General features: G+C 50.5%; 1 long non-coding RNA gene across 1 annotated transcript; it reads right to left on the bottom strand.

Moving 5' to 3' along the window:
- Positions 1-1,609: 1,609 nt before the first annotated feature.
- Positions 1,610-25,176, bottom strand: LOC127479953 (uncharacterized). The gene is made up of 3 exons (XR_007907733.1): positions 24,712-25,176; positions 23,098-23,206; positions 1,610-1,646 (listed from the first exon to the last, which is right to left on the bottom strand). It is a non-coding gene; the product is annotated as an uncharacterized LOC127479953 (long non-coding RNA).
- Positions 25,177-25,303: the final 127 nt, after the last annotated feature.

Raw genomic sequence — 25,303 nt, 5'->3', positions numbered from 1 at the left:
AGGATAACTTTAAGGGGATTTGCCCAGAGCATATACATTTGCACGGAGAGAAAGAATATTCTTGAGAGAAACAAGAAGCTTCCTCACCAAACACTTGGGATTTTGTGTACATTCCACACACAGTTTCAGCATTCATTTTATGTTTAATATCACTGTCTTGGAGCTGAGGGGAATAAGACCAAGAGCAGGAGTCATGGCAATCCGATTTGTATAGCTTATTAATCCACTACCCTTTTTTCTCTGGCATCCCATTTATTTCCTCTTCAGCTCTGGTGTGGCTGCAGAGCCCAAAGTGTCTCCCCATAGTCCTGACTGCTGATACCAGACCTGCAGAGCCCTCTCAGCCTTCACTCCCCAATGATTATTCTCTCTCCTTTTCACCTTCATGCAGACTGCAGCAACTTGCTCACCATTTTCCAGCCAGCACAGCTGGACATGCCTGACACTGGACTGATCATCAGAGCAAGGCACTTTCTATTTCAGCTGCAATTCCCAAAATAAAATAATACTCTATTGCTTCTTCCAATCCCTTGGAAAAAAAACTAAACACTGAGTGTAGGGTGAGGAAGAAGTGACTTCCACAGCATCCAGTAAAAGGAGTTGGTCCAGAATTAGGACCCTAAGATGCTACCTCCACAAAAAAACCACAATGCCAGGCAAAGAAAAAACAATTCAGAACCAGAAATCTAAACACAGCCAAACTACATCTCAGCAAGGCAGTAATTCCCATTCTTCTCCATCAAGGAAAGCAGCACACAGGCATGTAATAACAGACATGGAGTCAAACCCAGATCTGCTGCAAAACCAGAGCTCTGACTCCGAGGTGCCCTAGATGCCCATACAGCTGGTAGGGCTCACCAAACCCACGGGGATGTCATGGCCCAGGCACTGTTTAAGCTGCATAAACAAAGATGTCTGAGATGTTAGAACATACTGTTACTCAGCCCTAATTCCCCAGCCTCTGCCCCTGAAGTAATCCCACCATTTTTATGACCAGGAGGGAGCCAACTGCAAACCCAACCACTTTTCCTTATGAAAGGAAGAAATTTTATCACAGATGCAGCAAAGCATCCTCATCTGACCTGTGAAACAAGAGATTTCTCTAAAGCAAGTTGGTCTCTCCAGCAACACCTCCTTCCTGCCCAAAGGCAAGAGAAGTACAGGGAGGCATGAAAAGAAGCCGTGCTGGATATTCCATCAGAGGAGGGTGCTGAGGACGTGCAGCCCCTTCCAGCTACCTGGCTGAAATCCAAATGCTGGATTAGTGTTTCTGGCACACTGCTACCAGGAGGCAAAGGAGAGAAACTTAATGCTTCTTTCTGGCCTTTTGGATCTACAAACCCCTCCCAGGTATCAGACAGCTCAGTCCAAAGCGAGGCCAGAATCAGAAATGAGACACACTTGTCATATAAAATTTCCAGGTATGAGGAACAAAGCTGAATTTCTACCAGGCAGAGATGCTGTAGTAGCACAGCAGCAGCTGGGAACTCCAGGCAGGTGAAGGTCAGGGCTGCTTGGCATCCGTTACAGTCAGGGGCCTCTCAGAAAACCAGAAAGAGCAGAGGATGAACACTTCCCCTTGGCAAGCTCGCTCCTGTCCAGCTGGATACAATGGGCTTTGAAGGTTGGAAACTCAGCAGGGTTGGCTGCAGTGAAACAGGGAGAAAAAATGGAAATATGGAAGAAGAAAAAAGTTTATCTTCAAAAACAAAGTGGTTTTTGTTCATCTTCTCTTTGGTCACCAAGTTAACTCCAGCTGTGGCTTGGGTCTGGGGCTGAAAGGAGAATGGTAGCTGGAACCCCTGGGAATTGGAGTCACTTATGTGTCTTCTTTGTACAGAGTTACAGCTCACATAAAAATGAGGGTGGCAAGCCCTGAAGGTGCCCTTTAGCCACGTAAAGGGAAAAGTGCTGCAAAAGACAGACCTTGATAAAACACATTCCAAATGGGGACACATTTGGCATCCCTCAGGGTACGTGACAGCTGTGCAGGCAATCATCCTGACAGCACCAGGCAGGGCTTGGGCTCTGGCTTCAGCCCACATCCATTCCATGGGTAAGAACAAGCACAGGGACTGGTGTTACACTCAGATTTGGCTCTGTCCTACTTCTCCCACCAAATCTCCGCAAAAGCAGCGGTTTTCCACCTCCCCCCTTGGACACCCAACAAGGATCAGCAGCTGGAAGCCCCTTACCACTGCCAAACCCAGCACCCAAGGACCTGCCATCTGTGTTGCAGCCTGCCTTTTGTACTGATTTGTTAAGTTTTTGCCCTGATTGCACGCCTCGGGCAGGCGACAGTTGCTTTGTGCAGGACTTGGAGGAGGGAAGTTTTACAGCTTGGCTGCTGCCAACGCACAGATGTTACAGGCTGGGTCACGGCAAGGTGCTAAAGGCCTTCAGAAATGTTGCAAAGCATTAATTATGTTCCTGCAGCTGTTCTTTAACCCTCGTCCATGTCTCCTTTCTTCCAGGGGCTGCCAGAAAGACAACTGTGAACGGGAAATCAAAGCAGGAGGCTTTCAAAAGAAGTAAGGCAGAGTCTTTAAAGGTTAAAAGAAACAGCACCCTGCAAACACAGAGCTTTTTTAAAGCTGTTTGTCCCTGCCACTTGCTGGACACCTCCTCCCACTTCGGTGCAGTCCTGAACTCCAACAGTATCCAAGGTGAAATGGAAGAGGTCACCCAAATTCTGACATTTCAGAGCACGTCTCAGCTGGGAGGTTGATCTATAGGCTTGGGGATGCTTTGTCTCGCAAGACTGGAAGGAATGGTTTGTGGCATGGGGTTAACCAGCTGTGCAGATGCAGAGATGAGATCTGGGAGGGGTTTTCCTGGTCTTCCACAGGTTTATGTGAACCTGTCAGAGCAGGTCTGGAGGAAGCCACGGGGGTGCTCAGAGGGATGGAACACCTCTGCTATGGAGACAGGCTGGGGTTGTTCAGCGGGGAGACAAAAGGGCTCCAGAGATACTTTAAAGCCCCTTCCAGTGCCTGAAGAGGCTACAAGAGAGTTGGAGAGGGGCTTTGGACAAGGGCCTGGAGTGACAGGACAGGAGGGAGTGGCTCCAAACTGAAAGAGAATAGGTTAGATTAGATATCGGGAAGAAATTCTTCCCTGTGAGGGTGGTGAGGCCCTGGTACAGGCTGCCCAGAAAAGCTGTGGCTGTCCCATCCCTGGAAGTGTTCCATACCAGGTTCAATCTCCTGAACTCACCTCAGGTTCTCCAGCCCCCTTGACAGCCACCATGGGGTCCCTGCAGAGGCACCTCTCCAGGCAAGGGGAGTGTTGGAAAACCTGGAGCTACTGCTGAGAAAGCAGATCTGTCTCTACATCACGGTGCTATTGAGAGCTGCCACTGCAGGAAAGCAGAACTAGTTCATTAAGGTCTGCACCCAGATTTCTGAGCCCTGCTGAAAACCAGGACCAATGGGTATCCACACACCACCAGGGCAGCCATTCCTGTGCTAAAACTGCAGCCTGCCTGGGGAGGCACCTCGACACCCCACAAACCAGGGGTTCCCAAGGGGAAAGTCTGCCCCTTGCTAATCTACAGACCAGCAGCAAATTAAAGCCCCAGCTCAAACATGGGCATTCATGGACATAACATATCTACATGGGCCAGGCTGCAGCTGTGCCACAGGACCATGAGTGGGCTGATAAAACCCACCAGGCTCCTGGAAGGCCTCTCCCTCCCCTATTCCCAGTGCTTTAAGCTGCAGTCAAACAGAGCACAGCTCCTTTTAAGACTTGCAGATGTGTTTCTGAGTCTGGCTGGGCAGCCTGTGGTGGCGAGAGGGAACGAGATTGCCTCTGGAATCCTTTGTGCTGCAGCTCTCCGTGCACAATAGGCTCCCACACACTCGGGGGCTAAATAACTTTTGTATGCTAGAAATGAAGAAAGGGGGGGGGAGAGGAAAAAAACACAGGCACAACAGCAAACAAACGAGCTGAGAGTGAGGTGATGGGAAAAGCAGGCGGGAATAGCTATGTTGTGCCCGGACATACATTCCAAACAGCATCTTCCACGTTCAAAAGGGCATAAACTAATAAAGAATAAGTTTTTGCCTGACAGCTCCTGGACACGCCTTCAGTCGGGGGTCCTTAGGACGCAGCACGATGGCCAGGGCTTGAACCTCTGCATAATGGCCCCAGACAGCTGCAGATACCCTCAGCTGCTGCTGGCACAAATGTTCACTCCTCTGCATCACTTCAGAGTGATGATAACTAAAAAGAAAAGAAAAAAAAAAAAAAAAAAACAAAAAAACCCACCAAAAACCAGTGTACAGGCCTTGAAAGGGAATGCAGGATGGAGTTAAGCACTCTCAGCCCTGGGGCCATGTAACACCAGACGGAGCTATGCTGACAAGTAGAGATTCCTCCAGGACCCTCAGCCCAGATGCCCAAATAGGATGAGAGCCCTCCCACACCAAAGCAGTGAGCAATGGCTTTTTCCCCTGCAGTAACACCCCTGGGGAAGCCTGACCCTGAGCACACATCCATTTCAAGCAGGACTTGGGGATCAGCAGTGCCACCCTAATAGTCCCTGGGTTTGGGCTTGCCTTCCTTGAGCAGCTGCCCCAGGGCAGCCAGAGGTGGGCCAACACCAGATTCCCACTGAGACAGACCAACAGCCAAACAAAATCAGATTAAAGGCTTTGCAAGAGCAGTTTTTGTGTTAAGACATTTCCTGATACCCCTTATGACATTTAAGATAAGACTCCTTAAGGTATTTAAGACATTCTGCTTAAATATCCAGGAGACAATGTCTTCATTTGCCTAATCGAGCTCTGGAAACCACGTGGCCCAGGCTGGCTATTTTAAAACAACATTCAGCTGAGGCTTTTGTTTCCGACAGAATAATTTAGCACCCTGCTCTCGCTGAGTACTCTCACCCCCAGGTACCAGAGCGATCAGAAAATCACACAAGCACAGATTCATTAAGGGTGGAAAGGACCTCCAAGATCACAGAGCCCAACCAATAACACAGCAACATAACTCACATCACCTGTGATCCAGGAGCAGAAACTCCTGCCTGCCCAAAACAGCCCCCCAGCAGGGACAGGCAGAGAAGCAGCTTCTCCAGCCCCCTCCTCCAAACACCAGCTTTCCTCTTTCGGCTTCTTTTTTTTTTCCAGCATTCTTTATTTATTTTTAATCTGGGGTTGGGTTTTTTTTCCCCCCCCCGACTCCAAGTTCAAGTTATTTAAATTTCACAGAGGGGCTGACATCTTCTGATGGAGATGATCCCATCGGTGTTATTGTCTGGCTGCAGCTTCTGGGAAACAGGCAAAGGCACGAGGGCGGTTGCTGTTTTTAACCGGAGGCCGCGTCTGACTCGAGCGTTTGGGGAGTTAATGAGCACTGTGCAGAGGGAGGGAGGGCTGGCAGAAAGCAAACAGGGAAAGCTTCATTTTTACATTTCATTATTTTTATAAGAAAAAATAAGCCAGGGATCTTAAGGGAGGCATAAAGGGGATTTTTAAAAATTATTTTCTTTTAATAGCAGAATTTGCAGCTGGAAGAACCTGCCGAGATGTCCCGTGCCCAGAGGTTAATAGCAGGAGCTCCATGCAGGATATCACAGGTTACCTTGCTCTTCTAGTCAAGATGTGGAAGGGAGACACCCCTCACCCTATATTAGTGGGTCCTGTTGGGGATGCAGCTGCAGTCATGGTCAGACAGGGAAAGCTTAGACCTCACCTTCTAGGAATCAAGACCTGCACCAACTTGCAGGGTACAAGGAGTAAACCAGACCTGCTAACATGAACCCCAAGGTATTCACACACACACAGAGTACAGCCCTAGAAGACAGTCCTCCATAACTCACCCCATCCATCCAACACCATCTCAGACACAGGACGGATCTGCACAATGGGGGTCACAGTCTCCAGGCTGCCCCAAGGACTGCAGGCACTCTGGGAGCTCCCTCTCCAGCTCTGAAGGGGGTTCAGGTCACTCAGTGGGTTCTCAGCACCAGGCAATTAGTCTCTAGAAAAGATGGCTGAGGCCAGCAGGCCTGACACTACTCCCCTTAAAGCAGCAGGGAAGAGGTTAAAAGAGAAGATTTATGGGCATATATCTCTGCCAGAACCACCAGGTGATCATGTGTACACATTTCTCTACTCTAAGACCTAATTTTCCACCATTTCCCTTGATTTGCTGTTCCTATTCTCCCATTTCCTTGATTTAGGGCCCAATTATTTCTTGTCCTCTTGCCAGTGAAACAAAATATTTCATAAGCACTCCTGCTGCCTCTCCCCACTCCCTCCCTCCTTTGGATGCTGGTTTCAATGCCTGACTCATGCTTCGTGTTCTGTAAAATTTAGAGTATTTTAGTGAACACCTAACAATGATTTTACCATTTTTCTCAGTGATACAAATGGGATTTGGCACCAAAGAGCTTGCTGTTGGAACTTAAGTGACTCTGTGGCTGCCACAGCTCTGGCAAATCTTTGCAAACCAGTCCCTAGGGGTTGCCACCTGGACATGACTTCCTTCCAGTGAGTTCTGTCCTTCGAGAGGGATGAGCCACACATCCTGGGCTGAGCTGGTGGTGACTCTGTGCTAGGACAGGGAGAAGGGCAATCAAAATCTATAGTTCACCCAGGACAGCCCCAGCCCTCCAGGGAAGAGTTGGGAACTGCCATCCATATGCAAGGGAGTCCAGGGTCTGGTCCTTAAGGATATAGAAAAGCTCTGCCCTCATTAAAAGAAAAATAAAGAATAATGTCTCTGGTGGGTCCCCAGTCTAAACTTCTAAGTATAATCAAATCTTTCAAGTGGTTCATCCCAGTTGGACTCCTGGGACCCACCCCAAAACCACAGTAATGGACAGACTGGCTTCTGTCAGCCCACAGAGCACCAGTCCTTCAAAACATTCCCAGGGAAACACCCTCTCCTTCCCGTGGAACAATGGTTTTACAATAGATTTCCATCCTTCTTCCTCCCACTTGCCCAGGCTTGCACAATCACAGCACATAGCATTTCTACAGCATCCTCCTACTAGTTCCCATAACCACATCCAAACCTGTCACAACACAACACAACCATGAAAAAGACAGTTAAAAGTTCTATTTCAATATTGCCAACTTTTCTCAAGGAGATGTATCCAAAATGTTAGGTGAGATGGAGCACAGATCAAATCAGGGGTTCCTTAGGCCTCGAGCAGGGAGAAAAAGCTCAAGATTGCTCCAAATCATGTGGAAGAAGGACTAAAAATTGGGTCTCCTCTACTCTCAACTCATGCAGACCCTCAGGAACTCAAAATTCCATGACCATGAGCTGCTTACCTCTAACTGCACAACACAATTCATTCAGCCTTCCCTTTTTCCTGAAAAAAAATAAGGAAACCACTCACTGGACGTGGAGCCTTTACATCCAAGCACCATCTGAAAAGTTTCAGATTTGAAAGTTGTAGCTCACCAGCTGGCTCTAACTCTGTTCACTCTCCAGAAGGGATGTCTCCAGCGATCCCAGTCCTTCCAGTGTTCGGCAGTAACGAGGAGGAAACGTCTTGAGAAGAGGATGAGGAAGAGGGGATAGAGCTTGGTACCCTCTTCTTAGTTATTTTGAGCTATGCCTGTTGTCTTCCCTCACACACATGATAACAGCACATGGAGAAGTGTCCAAACCTGATTTCATGCTCAGATTTGGGGTCAAGCAGGCAAGAGAGTTGGACACAAGCTGGGAGAGGCAGAGCCCTGTCAGAAACCAGGCCTTGAAACACTGCAATGGGAAGCCCTAAGAAGGTCAAAGCAACTGTTCACACATCCCAAAGCAGGCATGGGATTTGGTCTTCACACCCACCATGGCTGTTGGCAGCTTGTTCACACATCTCACAGAGCCTGGAGGACAAGCTGAGGCCTGTGATGCTGTTTAGCCACTCCAGACCCGCTGCTGTGTTGTGGGGTTGGGCAGCTTCACTCCAAAAAGCTTCACAAAATAATTGACCACCAAATGCCACCAGAGCGAGGACACTTCGGTCCTTGGTAACCCAGAAAAGGGCTGAGGTTCGTTGGGGGGCTCTTTATCTGAATTTAAGAAGCAGAAAACTAGCCCTAGCTAGACACAGCAAGTAAGAAGGGAAAAGAGGGGAGGAAGAAACCTGAGAAAGGCTCAGCAGACTGCCTTGTGCAAGGCCACAGTCTCTTCACAGCTGGGGTTATATAAGGCAAGACCCCCTCTATTTTGAGCATGCCCTGGGAAAAGCTTCTGGGACCCCATCTGCTATTCTGCAGGGCATCAAACCTGCTCTGGACTCCCTCTAAGGATCAGCCCAGCTGAGGGCCACTGAAAGCCACTTTCAGCCTGGGGAGGTTTGGGGATCAGCACCCCCCAGATCTGTAAAACCCGGAGCCTTTGGAAGACACCAACCAGGGTAACTTCATCCCTCTTCATAATGTGGTATGATCAGCTCTCTAACTGCACTGGCCTGGGGGTTGGTAGATTAATGTCACTTTTCATTTATCACGTGGCTGTGGCTGGCTGGAAGCATCACCTCCAGGGGAGGCTGACTCACCCTAAGCACACTGTTTTCCGTAGGGCCAGTCCTGTCCAGTAGACCAGCTTCCCTTCAAGCTGCCTGTCAACCTAGCACAGGCTGGACAGCCCCTAAAGCTCACATACCACAATTCATATTCCTGGCAAGTACCATCACAGGGCTTAAACCCCCTGAAAAGGATTGGAAACAGTAAAACCTGGCCATTAGGGTAGTTTTTTATGGGATAGATGTTCTATGTTGTAAATAGTGTTTAGAAGGACCATTACACCCCCACCGCTGCCCTTCCTCAGACGAAGGAAGATAAATGTCTAGATGGATGTTCATAGCCCAGGGCAAGGGAAATACATCCTCTGGAACAGCTGGGAGAAGTATTGGAGAGCAGAGACAAACAGAGACTCCGCTCAGAGGCAGCACCATCAGCTTGCCCAGCACCAATACACTGTCAGACCCAAACCACCTGCAGCAAACCCACACCACAGCCTTTGAACCACTCTCCCAGCAGCTCAGGTGCCGAGATGTCAGGGAATGAGATGCTCATTAGAGTCCAGCCCTGACCCTGGACAAAACAGCAGTGTCTGGAGTGGCTCAAGATAACAAGACCACCCTGCTGACAAAAGAAAGCTCTCCCATTTGATTTGACCACTCCAGAAGCACGGGAGGAACTGTGTGGTCCCCAGGGAGCTCACTAAGCCAGCATTGCTGTGGGAAGCGGGTGCCGGTGCACCAGAGTTTAAATATAGCTTCAAAAAAAATAAAATCAGCCTCTACTCTATCAGATCAAGAGAAAAGTGTTTGCAGGGTAAACCAAGACAGGAGTGCTTGCTTAGATTTATGGGGAAGTGGAATAACAAGTTGGAGAGGTCTGAACCCAATCCATCCCCTTGAGTGGAAGTGTAACTACATAACCCTGAAGTCCAGCTACAATTTCCTTTGCAGCCTGGCGAGATCCCAGAGGTCCCTCCAACATCAGCTACTCTGTGATTCTGTTGGATGCAGGATTAATGGTACCCTATTTTGATGCTGGGAATAGGAGGGATATGGTTAGGGCCACAGCAGATCCTCTACCACTTGTCCCACCTCATCTGATTGAATCCAAACCTTTGCTAGAAAGGAGCTCCAGCACTTTCCCCAAAAGGAGCTGTTAAAAGACATTTACAGCCTTGGAAGAGTAGATGTCCACCAGAGGTCAGTTTTTCCATTCATTTATGGGATGGATCAGATGAAAAGAAACAGGGGCAACACAAACCTTAAAACACGCAGGTCCTCAAATGCTGAAATATTTCCCAGTCTTTTCATTGCTAGATTGGGGAAAAAAAAAAGAGACAGCGGGGAAGAAAGATGTAACTTGGTTTACTGGACGCTCCTAATCGAGCTCCAGCGTCTAGGATCAAAGATTAGTTGATTAAAATCCAATTTCAAAGCTTATTAACTTTTGAATGAGAAATGCTGCTATGGTGAGCTTACTCGGGCAGGCTATTTCTGGCTTGGCAGAAGCGGCTGGCAGGGAAAAACAGCTCTTTGCTTATCAGCACCCAGCTTAGACCCAGATGAGGCAGGAGGATTTCACCTCCTCAGAACACTTTAAATCAAGACTAAACGAACAGAGGGACTTCCCTTAAGCTAGATATTAAAACCACCTGGGCATTTCCCCTTCAAGCCATCACAGCTCGTTTGAAAACCATGCAGAGCCTTTGTGTTGCTTTGCTAAATTACCCAAAATTCACTTCCCTGCAAGGTATTCTGGTCAGGCTGAAAAGTGACAGCTCTGACACGAAGTCTCTGTGTATCTTCAGCCCATGTCCTCCTTGCCCAAGCAGCTCCTTGTCCTTACCACCACAACCAGCTCCGTCCCAAAGCACAAGGCACAAGAAAACCTTGGCTCTGCCAGCCGAGGGAGATGACAAGCCAAGCTGAGATCTGCTTGCCACAGGGTTTTATCCCAAGGGACATAATCCCAACTCCTACCCTAAGAACCCTCCAGGAACCCAAAGTATGTTTTAAACAATGCAAGATATGGCATCATTTAGGTTAGAAGAGATCTCTAAGATACAGGGTGGACCTGTGTCCTGGAGCTTTGGAGTCGAACATATTCCTTGTCCTAAGGACAAATGAGGGTTAAACACTGCTCTTTGGGGAGCCAGTTCGTCCCATCCCCTCCTGTGTGAGCTACACCTCACAACACTGCTTACAGAGAGTTTCCCCAGCCTCTCTGCTCTTTCGTGGGCGCAACGACTGTAAAAATGAGAACTGAATCACACAATTCCATAGCAAACTTTTTCAGGTGCCTGTTTTTCCCCCTCAGGTACACAGTTTTGCAGAACATCTCTCATCCAGGGAAACAGTATTTAAGGCCACCTGTGCCCAAACAATGGGCTTCACCTCCTCTGCTGAAGGGACTGAGTTTATCAGCTGAATACAGCCACTGTCTAGATCAGCTGTTGATGGGGACTCAGACCTGTATGGCAAAGGTGGCAGCTGTGAAGCACCAAGGTCTGGACTCTTGTCCTGCTCACGCTGAGACACGTGATGGATCCTCAAAAAGCAGCAGGACAAGCAGAGGTTAACACCAAAGTGTGGGGGGCTGAAGGCAATTTGTGCTATTGTACATTAAAGAGGGAAGGCAGCAGGCAGTCTGGGTGACCAAGTTCGCTTTGAAGAGCGGTTGGTGACAGCTCCGTGACAAATACCTTGTCTCTCTGGGAGGCTCAGTAGCTTTTTTCCCCGTCTCCTGCTCCGCTCCAGCAGACACTGCCCAGCACAGCGTGGCTGAAGGAGCTCCACTGCACCACAGGCCTTTCACACCCAGCTCCAAACAGCCACCAGACCAGGAAATGACACAGCAAACAGCGACGTGGCCCTGGTTCAATTAAATCTTATCTTTAACCAAGGAAAAAGGAGAACAGCCTTACAACCTGCCACCGGTACACACAAAGTATGCAGGAGCTCTTCAAAAGGATTTCTGCTCCTGCAGATCAGGCACAGGCTTTCAGAAGAGGAAAATCAGTTATTTCCACACGTCTTTTTGCAACACTCAACCAGGTTCCTGCAACACATAACGCCTCTGGGGAAGGGAGCAGTGTGGACAGCACAAACCAAAGGCCCTCCTGTTCCTGCCAAACCCTGAGCATAACAGGGAGAGAAAAGGGTATAGCAGCAAATTCCACCTGTACATGTGCACAGCAGGGATCTAGTCTCTGAAACTGAGTCCACAGAAAACTCTGAATAGAGAGAAAAATGTTGGTAGAAAATGTAGTAGCATCAGACCTCCCTGCTGGTGGTGAAGCAGCCACTGCCTTGGGGAAAGAGCATGTGTTTCTCCCCTAAACTGTGCAGAGGTTGGAAAGGCACAAAGTTTTTTCTATAAAAAACAGCTTTTCACTTAAACTACCTCTACCACCAGAGTCTGACTCTCCTGTTGTGCAACCTATGCCACCACACCAGCCAAAAGGGCCAAGGGTCCTCACACAGCCTGGGAAAGGGCCAGGAAGTCAGCAGAGGTTTGGAAGTGCCATCCTTGAGCTCCACTGCACGCTCCCAAGACCAGTGACCCTGCTCCCTCCTGCCAGCTTACCCCATGTACTCCAGCAGCAAACCACAACCAAGCTGTGAAACAACACTTGGAAGCAAAGACAACACCAGATCAGCCAGGCAAACACTGAGGAGAGGTGACAGTAACAAGGAAGGTTATGTTTAGCTTCACATCTGTGCTGTTTGGAGGCTGTCTTCACAGGGAGGAGAAAAAAAAATAGCTTAAGAATAAATCTTTTACTTGGAAAACATCCAGCCTGGGAATAAAAAACAAGAGTCTAAGAGAATGAGTAATTGAATGGAGAGAGACTGTTGAACAGGAGAGGTCAGGGGATGCAGGGAGCACACGCAGGACCACCAGCACGGGGAAGATTTGGGGAAAACAGCCATCCTTGGGGCAGACAGACATGGCCCTGCACCCCTAGCCTGGCTTTCTCACCAGGGTCATCTTCTGAAGGGGAAGGAATGAAGCCCTGCGCTGTTTCCACTTCTCACAGACATACCCCCCCTCCCACAACAGAGGGAAACAGCTTCATTCTTCCCTGAACTCTTCCACCCCAAAGCCCAGCAGAAAGTCAGATGCCAGGCAGGAACTAGGAGCTCCTGGTGAAGCTCCTGCCCAATGTGGAACACATGCAAAGTCACCGAAACCAAGTCTCAGTCTGGAACCAGCCACATCCCACAGCAGCCTAACATCACAGAGACCACCTGCACCTCCTCTGAAATGCCCCAGTACTTCCCTCTCTCTCCTCATTCAGCCCCATCACACCAGGTCCCACCTGGATCACATCCTATTGCAACAGCAAGTGTCAGCAGAGCAGTAGAAAGGCACCAGCTCAAGCACATGACTGCAAGCACATTCCCACCTAGTCTTCCAGTGTTCCAGCATCCACCAGGAGTCAACACATCACGGCAGCAATAGAATCCCTCCCTGCCCACTGCACTCCAGTCCCAAGAAAGCAACATCATGCTCAGATAGAATTCCACGCAACCAACCACCTGGGCCACATAAGCCACCTCCAGACAGGCTTGCCAGGGATATTTCCCTACTACTGCTTCAAAGCCAAGTGACAGATCTGAGCCCCACTGCTTTACAGGTGGCTGCAAATCCAATTTCCTCCCCAAAATCTAGGCATCTTTCCACCTGCCTCTACCCCATGTAAGGATGGAGTGACTTGAGAGATGAGCCCAAACACCACTTAGCATTAACCCTCCACGTTCCAATCAGAACCCCAAATCTCTAATTTACTTTATCCTGAAGTCACTTAAATGTAAGCATCACTTCAGGTCCTACTTGTGTATTTATTTTTTTCTGGTTGCAGATATAATTGTTGTACTAAGGGCAGCGGTGCTGTGATTATAAATACCCAAACTCCCATGCCTATGTATGTGCAGGCACGCGTCCACACACGCTCCTTCTCCTACCTCTTGAGAAATGGGTCTGTTCCGCTTTCTTCTGCTACTGATAAAATATTGATTAGGGAATTTGAAAATTTGAAATGATTTAGGAGTCCCTGGATGGGAAACGTAATGTACTGCGCCGGTCGCATTATGAGCCATCCATCACCTGTCAGCAAGCAGCAAGAATGTGACAGAATCAATACAAACGTGTCTGAAGATGGGTTTAATTCATTTCCCTTCCCCCTCGGGCCATGGCTGGAGCATCCCAGCTGGAGGAGGAGGAGGGAGGCTCGGTAACACCAGCCCAACCTCAACCCACCCAAAATGCAAGGGGGTCAAACCTCTTCCTTGGCAGCCCGACCACATCAGGGCCAAGGGCCAGGGTGGGTAACCTTGGCCACGCTCCCCAGGGAGCCAGGAATTGCTAAATGAGACCCTGAGGGCTGCATTCAGCTGCCCCTGTGCCCTTAGGTGGTCTGGGGTACCAAGATCTCCACGTGGGTCACAGCTCCTGCATAGCTCCTACTGAGGCTGCTTTGACTGACTCAGGCATGTTGTTATTTGTCTGTAAACGCCACCACCCCCCCCCCCATAGCTGGTAATTCCAGCCTCTCCCAGAATTAAATCCAGCACATTTTACCCCATGGAGCACTCCCAGGCACTATTCTGCTTTTGGAGGGACCAGACTGGGCAGAAGACAGTATGAATCCCCCCTTACTTCCCTACTTCCCTTCTGCATCCCCCACCTTCAGTCAGCAAGGCCCAATCCAGCTCCTTGTTACACCACAGAGCTTGGTCCTTAAGTATGCATTGTTCTTACTATCGAGAGCTTTAAAATAAAATAAAAAAAGGAAGGGGGCAGAACCCACCCGTAGGGCCATATATCATCCTCCCGCATTTTGCGGATGGATTCAATTGGCCTGTGATCCTATTTTGCAGATTCCCTTGGAGCACTGTAATTCATCCTGCAAGGCATTTCAAATGAGACCGGACAGAGCACTGGAGGAATGACAGGAGCTGAGCTCCCCGGGAGCAGGGAGGGTGACCAGGCAGGCCATTGCTCACGTGTTATTAGAGTTAATTATTCCGAGGGCACACCACAGGAGCTGATGGCAGCACAAGGGCAGCACAAACAAGGCCAACAGAGTGGCTGCTCCCAAAAGCTGCTCCTCAGCTCAAGCCAGCCCACTGAGGACTGCAGCATTAACCCTGGCTGCAGAACACATGGTGTGCCACGTGGGATGGAGTCAGGGAAAAGGGGATGTTCCACACCACAAGACACCCTCTGACCTGCCAGCTGAGGGGTGGAAGACCCAACAGCCTGCTGGGGGGGAGCAGTGAGGATCTCCAAGCTTCCCCCTTGACTCTCTCTTCATCCCAACAAAAGGAGGACAGCACTGGCCAACGGATACAGGAGCAAACACTCATCTTTCGGGCAGCATTTTTCTCCTCTGTTCTTCTGCTGTTGATGTGGCTGCAGGTATGGCTTCCTGGACACAACATTCTCATTTATTTTGATTTTAATTCCATTATTTAACAGACTGCAGAATCCTTGGCCTCAACTACTGCGACTGTGCGATTCACTCTGGATACGTCCCTTCTACCTCACCGTCCCTAATAGACTCCATAAACGGTTTCCAAATCCAGCAGAAGTGGTCTATTTGCTGCCTAGTATACCATGTAATCTTTTGCAGAGGTGGTATTGATCTTATTAAACCTGCAGCCTTTGAGTCCTCAGATGTCTCTCAGCATTTGCTCTCCTACAGCAAAGCAAAGAGCCTCTTCCAGCCCCACAGCAAGGCGCAGTTCTGGCACCAGCCCACCCTGACCCGGAGACGAGACGATCACTGCATTCCTGAGAACAATTTAATAGTCAGTAGAGCCATGACCGTAGGGTACTTAGTCAGAAGCAATACCTCGTCTCAAAAAGAAATGTCTGAGTCATTTTAACTGTAAGGGACAGAAATTAGGGACTAATTCAGGCCGTAACAGGTACTGAATGCTGAGCTCAGAAGCAGCTCTGCTTGTGGCTAATGGATTTTGCACAGTGAGACTGGCTCAGGGCTCTCAGCTCATCGCTCCAGGACGCTCACAAGACCCACTCGCAGCTGCTTTGCCAAATTTTCCTCACCCGTCCACAAAGGGAGAAACTCATAAGATTATTTGCACGGTCCCTCTCCAAACAAGCAACCCTTCCCACAGCACACAGGCTGGCTTCAGATGAGAGAGGAGAGGCTGCAGGAGGCTGGGCAAGGAAAGAGGCATTAAGATGCAAAGCACAAAGTTGGAGCTCTCTAAAAATATATACGTATACACACACACATCTGTATACACAAGTACACGAAGCTCACCTTCTTGGAGGGAAGGCAGCACCACGGTGTGCTGGGAAGGCAGAGGCGTAGAGCACAGTCTGAGCAGATGTTTACCTGCCAGAACATCAGCGCTGGGTTATGTTCCCAGGCTGCCCTGGCAGCGACATCCAAGGAGAGGACAGATGGCAGCTCCACAGCGGAGTGTTAGGACCATGACTAGCGTCTTTCTTCTAGACAAGGCTCTGGTGCTGCCAGCTTAGAGCAGTCACTGAAGGAGGGGGTGATAAGTGGCCACTGTCTGGCCCAGAGGCGCTGGGGTGCCGAGCAGAGGGGAGAAGGAGGCACGGCTTCCACCCCTCCGACACTCACACCGACCCAGTTGTGTCAGCCCCTCTTGTCAGCACATCCGTCACCGCGCCGGCTCCCGACGGGGCCGCAGGACCTGGGAAGGTGGCTGCACATGTTGGACTATTTGTCTTCTCAGGTTGTTGGGACAAGGGGTCTGACAGCCCTATTAGTTATCTCGCAAAGCAGAGCCCGAACACATCCTTGGAGAGGGGGACGGGGAATAACCCCAAGGAACAGCAGAACACCAAAGCCACATGGCTCCCATCTCCCCAGGGAAAGGCAAAGCAGCAGTACAGCCTGAGAACTGAAATCCTTAGTACATGGGGAAGAGCTCTGGAAGCTGAAGCTTTCACTCATCACCTGTCATCTTTCCTTAGCCAAGAGTGAGTTGCTTCTGTTAACGGGCAGGGATGATCCCACACCTTTGGCACTGACCTTTTTGAGCCCTGTTCTGGGATGTGCCCAGGTCAGGATGGGCTGGGAGACCTAGACTATTCCTGCACCATTCCCAACTAACTCGAGTCTTCAAGAAGGCACAGCATTGTTCTGGGAACCAGCCACCCACACACATACACACTGCTGTGAGGAAGAAATATTGATCCAACAGCCCAAAGTAGTCATCCACACCTACGTGGTGCCCACACACCCTGGAAGCAGCAGGTAGGAGCTCTCTCTACACCAGAGGAGAACTGGGATGTATACAACAGCTCATCAAGACACTCAAAGCACCAGGCACAGAGGTTGGATGACTAAGAAGTGTACTACAAGTCTTCAGGACACATCAGTGGGAGGTGTTGCTTCAAGAAGACAGCAGCAGAAGTGCCTTGCTCCCAAAACTGCCAAACCCGTGCTCCTTCAGCCAGTACAAGTGTTTCCAGTGCACACCTACACCCAGGCCGGGCATCAAGGCAACTCCTGGCTCCCATCTGAGCTGATTTCTAGGTAGGGATCTCCACATGAGTGATTATAACCCAGCTAATCACTGTCACTCAAGGCTGCCCCCCTGCCCTGCCAGTACCTCCAGCAGAGCAGAATCCCAGCCAGCACCAGGTCCAGGATCTTCCCCAGCCTCTCAGGACACAGCCAGAAGCCAGAGACCAAGCAATGGCTTTGTAAAATGGAGCATGTCGTGGGTGGAGAGGAGGGGAAACAGCTCTTTGAGCTAATAATTTCAATTGCCTTGGGAAAACAGGTTGTTAAAATGATAGAAATAAATGGGTTGTTTGAGCAGCCTCAGAAATGCTTTCAGAAAAAGCTTCCAGGTAGGAACATTGATTGCAAATACTTATTAACTGCTCCTTCATTATCAAAAAGAGATGTGATACATATGTTTACATATTTTGATGCATTTTTATTAATCCTACTTACAGTTTAATTCTCTAAACCTGCCCAGAAGAACTGTCACCGAGTGACTCCCTAAACACAGCCTCAACTTCTGCACAGGGAGGCGTGGGCATTGGAGGAATCACTCGAGCATCTGCCTGTACCAAGGAACACATGGCACCAGTCTTAGACCTGAAATGGCTCTTTTGATCCTGGCCTCCCAAAAAAAAGGGGGTGGGGGGTGTCTCACTTCAGAGGAAGTGTGGTAAGGTCACTTACCCACCCTTGTCCACTCGTGACAGCCGTCAACCAAGGTCCCTCTAACTCCCTCCTGTCTCCCACAGCAACCGAGTTGATGCTAATGCAAAGAGCTGAACAGAAGGTGGAACGTGGAGGTGTTTTCCCAGGACATTTCTCCAGCTCCTAGCAGCCCAGCACTTACAAACTCCCAAGCTGTAAATCGCTTCAGGGCTGTGTTTAGGCCCATCATCAAGAGTTATCTGCCATGAAATTGCCAAGTTCCTTTTTAAAGGTTCATGATATTTTTCTGGCCACCACAAAATCCCAGGACAAGTTTCCAGGGTTGAATTAGTTCCCACACACACAGAGTATGTAAAGCTGTTTGATTTAAACCTGCAGTCCATTATTTTCTTACCCTGCAGGAAACAACAGACAATTTCCTCCTAATCACCTTTTTGGGTGATTTTATTAGTGTCTCAAGTCCTCCTCATTGATATCTTTTCCAAGCTGGTGAGTCCTGACCTAGGCTACCCTCAGATGGGAGCTGAGACACCACGAAGTTACATAAAACACAGCTCCTTGCTCTTGCCAGTCTCTTCTCCAGCAGCAACGTCAGTGGGAGCGATGCCCTGTGGTGGGATAAGTGTTCTCCTCTGGGGCTCCTCACTGGAGCTGCTCTTCCCACAGAGAACCTGAAGGTCTGTTTATTTTAAGCAGGGCTTGGGACATGCCCAGGCAGAGGACAGGCAAGGAGGATCCCTGCCCCAAGTCACTGCTTCAATCAGAGATAAGATTTCCCTCCGAGGGAGGGACAAAAATCCTCACCTCCTGGCTACTTTGTTTCTGTCCAAAGCAGAGGCATCCTGCTGATAGCCAGATCCCTGCAGGCTTCCACAGCCTCCATCCCCCTGCTGGAAGCAGTGGGTCCTGTCTTGCCCTCCCTTCCAGTAATCCTGCCTGAGGACTGCAATGTTCCAGCCCCAGACTGCCCTCCGAGTACCAGAGATGCTGGTACGGTCTGCAGTCTCCACCTGCCACAGAGATCACAGCCAGCCCACGAACACATTGTTTTCAAAAGCAGCAAAGTACTGCTGAAAACCCCGGTGTGCCGCCGATTCTTCATCATTAGCACCTCGTCCAAGAGCACACACGGCACAGCTGGGGCTCGCAGGAGCAAACGGGAAATGTCCTCTCTCCACGCACGGCTCTTACAGAACGCTTTGTCAGCAGGGGAAACCCAGCAGGGCCCAAAGCAGTGGGGCTCACAGGTGCAAACCGGCAGGCACAGCACATCCCATGGCCAGCATTCCCTGGCTAACACTGGTTCGAGCACTAAAAAAAGCAGCTGCAGTTTTCTACACCCGTTGCCTCAGTGCTCCGGTTTTCACACCATTAGAGTAAAGGCACCAGGTCACAGCAACCAGATGGGTTTGGGCACTGAGCTCCAGGCCCTCAGTGTCTCTGCAGGGTCCCAGAATGGATCCAAACTCTTTGCTACAAAAGCTCAAGTCACCTGTTGGCCAAACCCAGGCTTATGCCTCAGCCACACACCTTGTAGACACCTCTGCCAGACAGCCCAACACATTAGGCCCAGAATGCCATTCTCTGTGTAGTTCAATCCTAATTCAACACCTACAAATCCCACTGAGAAGTGAGACAGAGCATCTCTTTTACCAGCAGCCAAGCACACCCAAAGCTTTGGGCTTGTCTGTACAGCCCATGCAGTATTTCCCCCACAGAGAGAACACAGTGGCAGGACTTTCCACACACACAGACCTCATCCCTCCCTCACTGCAACTGCGTGGTCCCAGGGGCCTTAATTATCCAGCATCCTTCTCGCAGGGAGCTGCTCTCAGGGAACATTTGCATGTTCGACTCCTCTGGACAGGTTCCGAGGCAGGCAGCTAATCCTCTCCCAGGTCTCAGTGTCATATCAATTTCCCCGTTCGAAGCTGAGCTCTCTCCATCAGGGGTTTTAAACTAATGAGACATACCAAGGCCTTCAACTCTGGGAATATCAAATGCAGTAGGATTCAGTTTCGTTTGATTTTCATGTGGTTTTCCCTCTGTAATTAACACCAGACAGCATCCAACTTCTCTTCACCCTACCGCTAGATACCATCTCTGCTCAAGACAAGCATGACAGGAAAGATGATGCTTTTACCCTATGCACCCAAAGGCTTCTAGTATTTTTTTTTTTTGCTTTTTTCTCCCCTTCATGAATATAATCCACATCCTCAAAGTCATATTCAGACCTTGAAACCTCCAAGAGCAGTGGCACAGCTCCCTCAGGGCTCACAGGTACAGCAGCCCCTCCCGCTTCTTACTCATAAGGATTATGCTCCAGAACACAGGCAAAAGGTCTGAGAGGATTTGGGAGGTCAGTCTTTCCTAAGATCCTTAGGGGGCTCAGGGTCTCCAGTGTGCCCTAGCAAAGATGAGAAGCATGAATCATAGAATCACTAAGGTTGAAAATGACCTATAAGACCATCAAGTCCAACCATATCTGTATCCATGTGCATCCTTCCCTAATGCAGCCCATTAGTCTTCCTACTGCAGCAGGTTTTCCACACTGCTAAGACACAACAGTTTGCACTGGCCATAGGCTTAGAGATCACACAGGCCAACACCCACCTTTTTTTAAGCCTAAATGAGCTCAGTTGTGCCACATCCAGCAGGATGTGCCAGAAAGGCAGTGCTCCTTTTGATTCAGAGGAGTTTGGAATGGTCCCTCAACGTAGCAAGGGGCTGCACAGCAATATAACATGGTCAGGAAGGGGCAGTTCCTACAGGCACCAGCATTTGAAGGTTTTGAGGGAAACGTGTATATTTGAGTGCCCATTACTAAAACCAGGCACTGCCAAAATCTTATGGCCTCAGTTCAGCAGAAATCCCTGCAGAAAGGGCTCCCTTGCAACCTCTATAGCCAGGGAACACCTGAGGCAGGAGGGGAAGATACTACTCTTAAGCAAAAGCAGAGGCAAGTCAGGTCTGCATTACGCCAGGAGAGAAGCAGATCCTTCGTCACAGACAGGAAAATAAGAGTCACCAACCCTCTTCCCCACACAGCTTGACTCTGGGCTCTCACTGCAGGAGCCACAGAAGGGTTTAGAGCAAGATTTGTGGCGCTCTCTCTCTCTGTTTATCTTTTGGGGAGCAATTTTGCTGCCATTCGAGCACAGATATTAAATATACTCTTTTTAAAAGCACAGTGTACTCTGTGATATATTCCACAATAGCATGTAAAAAGCCTCTTTTTTCCAAAAACCAATTGTTTTATTCACAAAAGCTCAGTTATCCTGACTTTTCCACACAGCGTAACAGAAGCTGGAAGGGACTTGCCTGGACTAAAGCAGCCTTCAGATTTAAGATCATGCTCTTCACTTGTACTTATATAACAGCCACATCCCATTCCTAATGGTGATTTCCATACCAGTAGCCCAAAAAGACCTTTTTAATACAAGTTGCATTGCATCTGCCCTCTCCCCAGTTCCACCTCGGAAAACTTTTAAAGTTCTGTTAACCAGATCATTTGCCACCTGAAGCTGCAACCATCAAACTCTCCTGCGCCTGCAGCACCCAAAACATGCCCATGGATGTCTGAGGGATGGATCCCTCCCTTGCTAATGCTCACAGTGCTGTGCCCCTGCTTTGGAAAACACCAGCCCAGCCTCATCTTGCTGTGACAGGAGCCTGCAAGTTCTGAGTCCTGAGCAGCACATCGGAGCAGAGTTCACCAACACTTTATTATCACTCCATCATGGTGTTCCCTGCGCTGCCCAGCAGCTCCAAATGAGCCCTCCACGGCCGTGACAGCGCCACAGGACCACCGGGGTTTCATTAATATTCATGTCCCAGTGACACTCCAGCGAGCAAGGAAAGCTCGTTTTCGCCGGCAGATCATTAAACCGAGGGAAATGAGTGACCTCGTAAGACCAGCTGCGTCACCGATGTCACCGGGAGCTGAAGGGACAGCGACAGGGTCATCACCCAGCACTTCTTTTAATAAATAACAGCTCTAAATGAGCGTGGCCTTGCCATGCCCTGCGGGCCCCACGTGGAACTGAAGCATCACGCACAGAGATGCCCGAACTGCAATGCCGGGCACGGCAGTGCCTCCTCTCAGCAACCCTGACAGCAGGATGCTGCCGGAGGAAGCCAACTCCAGCAGACCAGGTGTGTAATTCTGAATTAAATCTTTGCTTTGGGCACAGTCAGCCCAGCCCAGGGAACACACGCACCTCCCTCTAAGGGCGGTAGCGTTTAGGAGCACCCCAGGGCTTCCTGGAAGCATCCCAGCTCAGGGTGTTTAACAGAGAGCTTCCCCAGGCAGCACTGCAGCACTCCACGTGCGGAGACTGGATCTCGGATTACAGCCCCTAATTGCTGCCATCAGTCACGGTAACAATTAGCATCAGGTTAATGCATTTCCACAGCTCTCAGGAGAGGACGGGGAAGAAAAAGGGAATCTTAGTCCCGGTTTACCTCGAGTTCACCGGGAGGCCATAAGAAAGCAAGTCACGGGCAAACCTTCCAGGCACCCAGGTTCCCCCAGGATTCCTCCAAATAAACCAAAGCCCCACAGGAAAAAATCTGCTCCTCCAGCCCTCCTAGTCCAAGCAGACAGACTACCTCTACGTTTGTACAGGAAAAACCTAATGGAAGATCACCTCTCACAAAAAACCGAGACACCACCATCACCCACAGCCGCTTTGTTTTTTAGTTCCTTCACTGATGTTGATCCCCAACTCAGGTGCACCAGGTAAGGCTGATTCAGCCTCTAATCTTTTATGACTCTTGATCTCCAAACCCCCCTGGAATGGAGAGTGCAACAGGCCACATTCAAGCAAGGAACCTCCTGAGCCCCGTGTGCATGGCTGCACACCAAGCTGCCTCTATGGGGATTTGCTTACTTATACTCTACTTCAGAAAACTTTTGCTAACTGACTCCTTATAACCTCGGGGATCAAGTGTAGAGTCAGAAACTAAAGATCTGAGGAGCAATCCTAAAACCACAGGATTTATTTCTAAAATTATTTGCCAGATCTGCAACTTCCTCAAGCAAGAAAAAGCCCTGCATTTACCATTTTCCTCCAAAAAAGAGACTGCCTGAGGAACAGGACAAACCATGTTCAGTCTTGGAAAAGCAGGATGTTTAAAGCCCGAGCTGAGAGATTTACACACTCACAGCCTCTTTAAATCAGCTCAAAGGTCTGGGGGGCTGCAAAAAGCCTGTACAAAGCCAAAAGGCAACAACACACTGCCCCCTCCAAAGGGCTGCCCAAAGCATCCTGCAGCTGGGACCGAGGGACATAGAGGTTTGTGGGTGAAGGGCTGCAGCACACCGGGCTGTGAGACACACAGCAGGGTGGGGGTCCCTCTCCCTGCACCCACGGTGCAGAAGCATCCCAGAACTAAGAGCCCCATCCTCAGGAAACTCACCGGAATTGTGTGTTGCAGTCAGCCCGACTCACACCAGCACAGCATCCCGGGCTCAGCCGGTCACTCCCAGCTCTGCAGTCCTGGGAGCCAAACCTGGAGGCGAGCGACCCTGGAAAGAGGGAAAGCCAGGTAGGGGCACCTATACCTACCCAGGCAGGTACCTCGAGTTTGCATCGACCTCGATACTCTGTTTTTATTAAAAGTCAACAGCCCCAGCGCTGCAGAGGCTGCGGGTCTGGGGGAGTTTTAAAGCCACCCGCACATTCCCCCACTGCCCCCTGCCCTCCCCGGGGCTGCCCGAGGCAGGCTGGACCCGACCCCACGGGCTGGCACAGGCGGGGTTTGGCCCCACAGCCCATCACCAGTGGGCTCCAGCCCCACAGCCTACAGGGCTTGGACCCCAGCCTTGCACCACGGGGCACCAGCCCCACAGTCTGCCATCAGTGGGGCCCGACCCCACGTGCTGTCACGAGTGGTCCACAACCCCAGCGATCTGTACAGGCAGGTTTTGGCTCCCCCGCTCCCACAGCAAACAGGGCTTGGACTCACACAGTCCATCACAGGCTGGTCATGACCCCCCAGCCTGTCACGGGCGGGTCCCAACCCCACAGGCCATCACAGGCAGGTTTCAGTCCCAGCTCCACAGCCCGTCACGAGTGGGACCCAACCCCATAAGCCTGCCACAGGAAGGTTTTGGCCCTACGGTCCATCACAAAGGGGCCCCAGCCCCACGCCGGCTGCACGCCGTTCCTGGCCACACCTCCCCAGCGGGTCGTGGCCCCACAGCCCCTCATGGGAAGGGCGGAGCCCCGTCACGAGCCGCGCGGGGACACGCCCCCAGCTCCTCTCCCGACGAATGGGCGGTCCGAGATTAGCATACACCGCAGTGCGCGCTGGGAAGCGCCGCCCTCACCCTGAGCTAGAAAGAAACAAGACCACTGAGGGTTTATATTGCCGGGCAAGCAGACGCTGAGGCGTCCGGGGGAAGCTCACCGCCGAGGCCACCACGGGGTGCGCGTCACCCTCGCCCCGCCTCGGGGAAGGTCTGAGGGAAGGGCCGCCCGCGGCCCCAGCAGGGCCCCGCCCGCGAGGGGCGGGTGAGCCACCAGCAAGGGGGGGCGCCGCGCGGGCCGGCCCGGGCAGGAGAAGCCGCGGCGGTTCCCCGGCGGATGCTCGTGGCCCCGCGGCGCTTTGAGACAGACTCACGGCCGGCAGCGCTGAGTCCAATGGGTGAGGTGGGGCAGCGCCCCATAACCCAATTCAGACTACTCTCCCCCGGACGCCTTTTTTTTTTCCGTCGTTCCTGTCCTTCCACACCTCCCCCGGACACCGACTTTTCAGCCCTGTAATTGAATTTAAACCCTCAAACCGGGGCTCCAGTGGAGGGACAGATAAAGGGACTGAAAAAAAAAATCTCCCTTAGGAGGAAAGGCTGAGGGAGCTGCGCCCGCTGAGCCTCGAGAAGAGACAGCTGAGAGGGGCGTGTACATCACTGTGTACATGTATCTAAAGAGAGGGGGGTGCCAGAAAGGACGGAGACAGGTTCTATCTCTGTGGTGCCACACAATAGGGTGAGAGGCAACAGACAGAAACTGATGAGGAAGAACTTCTTACCTGCGCGAGTCACCGAGCACTGGAACAGAAACCAGAGAGGGTGCCGAGTCTCCCTCTCTTGGAGATATTCCAGAACTGTCTGGACACAACCCTGTGCCATGTGCTCTGGGATGACCCTGCCTGAGCAGGGAGGTGGGACCACTGCAGTCCCTTCCAGCCCGACCTGTCCTGTGAAACACCACCACCACTTATTGACTTGAAATCCCCAAATCTTATTTTGCAACATCCCCCACCAAATGGGTGACAGAGGCTGGGCCTGCAGCAACCGGATACCCTTTTTTTATCACCCTGCCCAAGTTGTTGACTTTAAACCCCCAAGCCTCTCCCCACACTTCATTGACATTAAATCTCTCAATCTTATTTTACAACAACCCTCCCCACAAATGGATGGCAGCCCCCAGACACCTGTTTTTGTTGTTATGTGAGTCTCCAAAATCCTTCTGCATCACAGAAGAGACTCATGCCCCCTCCCCTTGTGCCTTAGGAGGGTCTCCAAACCTCCTCTGATCGAGCTGAGCACCAATAACTCCACCAAATCTGCACTCAGTGCTGCACTGCCAGAGAGACACGAACCCACCTCGTAACTTACACA

This window comes from Manacus candei, unplaced genomic scaffold (assembly GCF_025592945.1).
Source record: "Manacus candei isolate 608988 ecotype Guabito, Panama unplaced genomic scaffold, ASM2559294v1 h1tg000005l, whole genome shotgun sequence".
In the NCBI taxonomy this organism is placed as follows: domain Eukaryota; kingdom Metazoa; phylum Chordata; class Aves; order Passeriformes; family Pipridae; genus Manacus; species Manacus candei.
This window is presented reverse-complemented; position numbering and strand designations above follow the sequence as displayed.